Consider the following 4345-nt stretch of genomic DNA (forward strand, 5'->3'; position numbering starts at 1 on the left):
TTGCTGTAAAAATAATTAAAATATGGATTAAAATTTTATGATGGATTTCTTAAAATTAATTGTGAAATTTATCACGTTTCAAATATAAGACAATTACATGTAAACAACTCCCTAGTCATAAGGAACAAGCTATTATCAGACAATCATCGTTTTTAGTGGTTAATGAGTATGTATTATGTACAATTGTATATGTTACGCTAGTATAAATCCCTACTGATACAGTAATTTTATTGACAAGTAAGTGACATGCTAAGTATTGATCCGTTATTATCGTAGTCGTTTATCTCTATAGATCCTGATTGTTTATGAAATATTATAGAAAAAACAAACAAATAAAGTCATTAAGTACTTGAAAGATTTGAACTTGATACTTATGAAGATTGAATGTATTACAAGATCCTTGTCACATTATGTAGCAGGAAGAAAATTCTTCTTGAAAATACATTTAACTGTTTATAATTATGTTAATATCGTTTAACAAATGATTCTCATATAAATGAACAACCTTGTCGACAAAGAGTACTCAACCTCTGGACGAGTTCCATCTAGGCTTCAAACGTAAGTGATTATCATTATTATTTATTTAATTAGTATTGTTTTATTTTTGATAATTCTGTATATGAAATACATCTTTATTGACCCCCCCCCACACACACACACACAAAATTCCTAAATTATGGACTATATAACTTATTCATTTATTTCTTTAAAGTTTTAATTTTTTTTAATAATATTATCAAAAAAAATTTTTTTTGAAAATAAAAAAAAAATAAAAACTTTAAAGAAAAAAATGAATAAGTTATAAAGTCCATAATTTAGGAATTTGTGTGTGTGTGTGGGGGGGGGGATCAATAAAGATGTATTTCATATACAGAATTATCAAAAATAAAACAATACTAAATAAATAAATAATAACGATAATCACTTACGTTCGAAGCCTAGATGGAACTCGTCCAGAGGTTGAGTACTCTATGTCGACAAGGTTGTTCATTTATATGAGAATCATTTGTTAAACGATATTAACATAATTATAAACAGTTAAATGTATTTTCAAAGAATTTTCTTCCTGCTTCATAATGTGGCAAGGATCTTGTAATACATTCAATCTTCATAAGTATCAAGTTTAAATCTTTCAAGTACTTAATGACTTTATTGGTTTGTTTTTTTTCTATAATATTTCATAAACAATCAGGATCTATAGAGATGAACGACTACGATAATAACGGATCAATACTTAGCATGTCACTTACTTGTCAATAAAATTACTGTATCAGTAGGGATTTATACTAGCGTAACATATACAATTGTACATAATACATACTCATTAACCACTAAAAACGATGATTGTCTGATAATAGCTTGTTCCTTATGACTAGGGAGTTGTTTACATGTAATTGTCTTATATTTGAAACGTGATAAATTTCACAATTAATTTTAAGAAATCCATCATAAAATTTTAATCCATATTTTAATTATTTTTACAGCAAACAGATGATTTACCATCAACAAGTCGTCCAGACCATGAAAATGAGGTAGGAGGAAATTTTAATTCATATCATTGATACGGTTACGAGAAACACACAATGTATGCTATTTTTCATCTCTTTTCTATTTACAGGATTTGAATCGTGTATTAACCTGCCGCACTTGTCAACAAACCTTTGACTGTAGAAGAACTCATTATCTTCATCAAATGAATGAACACTTCCAAATGGGGCATATAACTCCCATAAAAAGGAGGAGTCTTATTTCTTTTATAAAAAGTCGCTATTAAACCAATAAAATGAAAGCTTAAATTCTGGAAAAATGTCAAAAGCTGAAATCTCGAAGTGGTCTAAAAACTGGTATTTTTCTTATGACCTTTTTCCAATGGATGAAGATCATTTACGGTATAATGATATGGATTTGAGACATGCGTATGAAGGCAGAAAGTACTTAAATTATATCGTATGGTCGTGTTCAAAAAAAGATTTGCAAACATGCCACGTTGAAGGATATATTCGTTTCAAATATCCGAAACAAAAACGAACGGCGCGTGGATCATTTATTTTTCGATGGCCTGACCCATACGAATTGAGAAGTTGTTTTCATTTCCCTGGAACTGAATATGTGAACAAAATTCGACAAACGGGAAATTATAAAGAACTCGGATGTTTTAATGAACATAATGTAAGAATTCCAAGATGGGCAGATTTAACTAGACTCAAAACTGTAAAACAATGTCCCATTTGTTTAGAAATCAATGTGAAAAGTAATTTAAAATGTCAACAATGTCATCAAGTTTCGTGCTGTAGACAGTGTTATAGAGAACTTGCCACCATACCAAATCAGCGGTGTCCTATTTGTCGTCATCAATAATAAATATTTGTCGTGGCGTGTTTGTTCTCCCATCTTTTTTGCAAAGTCTTGTCTTATTTGTATTTTTTCCTTATGGATATTAATATCTTAATAAAGGATATATTCAATCAACTATGGACATATGTAACTTTTGTACATATTTGGTTAATTTGTTAGGCATTACAATAAATGCTCATTTACAATAAACATTTTGTTTTGATATTTACAAAAAAAAAGAGCAGAATAGACTCATTTATGGAGAAAATAAATTATTTCAGGAAGCTTGAAGACGATGGAATAAATGAAAGTAAAAGGGGGATAACCATTTTAATGTGTTCTTTTCACTCGTATAGTCATCCAGGAATGAAGGAAAGAGGAATATAGCCCTCTCGGTATGCAGGCCAAGGGGGGGGTGGGGGTGAGTAAAAGTTATAGTTCGGTTAATGATTGGTTAAGCAGGTATAGCCCTACACGATCATTATTTATAAGGAGATAGGAACATGAATGACAAACAATAGTGATAACACAGAAGATGGCCAGCAAACAAGTTTTTGACTGTAATGATGTACCTGAAACAGAGGATTGGGATGAAGAAATTAGAAGAGAGGGCTATGTCCGTCCTTGTGGGCGGATAAGATGGGTAAATGGAGAAGCCATCTCTCTATATTTGAGGAAGAGGACGAGGGATATTGTACAGATGATGATAATTAATCAAAGGAAAAGAGAGAGGGGAAAGTAAGTACTGAACGGACTATATAAGATGTATTATGGCCAAAGGTCTTTAAAGCAATTATGGAAGTTATAGAATTTAAAACTCCTACAGATACATGTATGTTTTCATGGAAGAACTTTCCAAGATCAGTTTTTTTTATAAAAGGATATTAACAATTTTGTTTATAAAATGTTGTACAGAAGATGTCATAAAAAATGCAATAGTATTCCAAAAACGGAGATGCATTGCATGTGACTATACTCATCCGTAAGACAGAAGAAGATATATTCAAGAGTGTGACCTTTTAGAAATATTATCAGTACACTTTTATAATTTACTGCGTGAAACTTATGAGAAAGAGAGATATTTAGAAAACTTTATTTAAATTTGTAGTGAGGCTAATACGTAAAGATTTTTCAGATTGGATAGCGTAATAATTATGAATCAAATGTAAATGATATGAACGGCGCCATACAAGACTACGTTATTCTAATAATAATAATATAATAAATATTGAATTTATGCAATGACAAAGAGTATAAAAAGGACATCATAGATGAAAATCATACCATTTTTTCTTTGTATGTCTTGACAGAAGAAAGACATGGACTCCGGATTAACAACAATAAGTAATTTAGCGGAATTGACCAGTGAGGAGGAAGACAGACATTCAAGGAGAGGTATACGAAAGGAGAAAATAAGACTCCTGTGTAGTTACAGTGTGGCAATCACTATCATATCACTATTGTCTGCGAACACAATTATTCTTGAGGAAAAAAAGACCGAACCACTGGTTTTAAGAAGCAGGGATTGCATGCAATGGAAAGGCGAAAATTTAACCGACAGCGCAGTCGATGTGCCCATATGTAAATAAATTCCCACTTAGCCAGGACATTTTTTGGTAGAATTTGTGTAAGAGAAAAAGATATATCCATAGATATAAGACGATTTAAAGGACAAAATGCAACCCTGGAAGGAATTCAGTTAAACCGTAGTCATCGGTTATATTTGAAAAAAAAATTGTGAGAGACATAGATACCTCAATTATAAAGAACACTTCATATATATAAGTAGTTGTGCGAGATGATTTTCTGTAGTAAAGCTTCCTTGTGTTAATAAATGTGTAAATATTTTATATTTTGAAGTAAGGATGTCTTATATATAAAATGTGTAAATAATTATAAAGGTCAATAAAATGGTTCTACAAACAATTAGTATTTCTACTTGGCGTTATTTTACTTAATATATACTTGTATAACTTGGGCTTTTATGATAAAGTTTTATTCTAATTTTTCT

At 30.5% G+C, this 4345-nt stretch overlaps 1 long non-coding RNA gene across 2 annotated transcripts; it reads left to right on the plus strand.

The window, feature by feature from the left end:
• The first annotated feature begins 892 nt into the window (after window positions 1-892).
• Window positions 893-2459, plus strand: LOC134254874 (uncharacterized). 2 transcript variants are annotated; one of them, XR_009989398.1, is made up of 3 exons: window positions 893-1136; window positions 1485-1532; window positions 1619-2459. It is a non-coding gene; the product is annotated as an uncharacterized LOC134254874 (long non-coding RNA). The 2 variants fall into 2 exon arrangements; XR_009989397.1 differs by lacking the exon at window positions 893-1136 and adding an exon at window positions 1220-1390.
• The last annotated feature ends 1886 nt before the right edge of the window (window positions 2460-4345 follow it).

Source organism: Saccostrea cucullata, unplaced genomic scaffold (assembly GCF_032062105.1).
Source record: "Saccostrea cucullata isolate Sc308-1 unplaced genomic scaffold, CSIRO_AGI_Scuc_v1 ctg8962, whole genome shotgun sequence".
Taxonomy (NCBI): domain Eukaryota; kingdom Metazoa; phylum Mollusca; class Bivalvia; order Ostreida; family Ostreidae; genus Saccostrea; species Saccostrea cuccullata.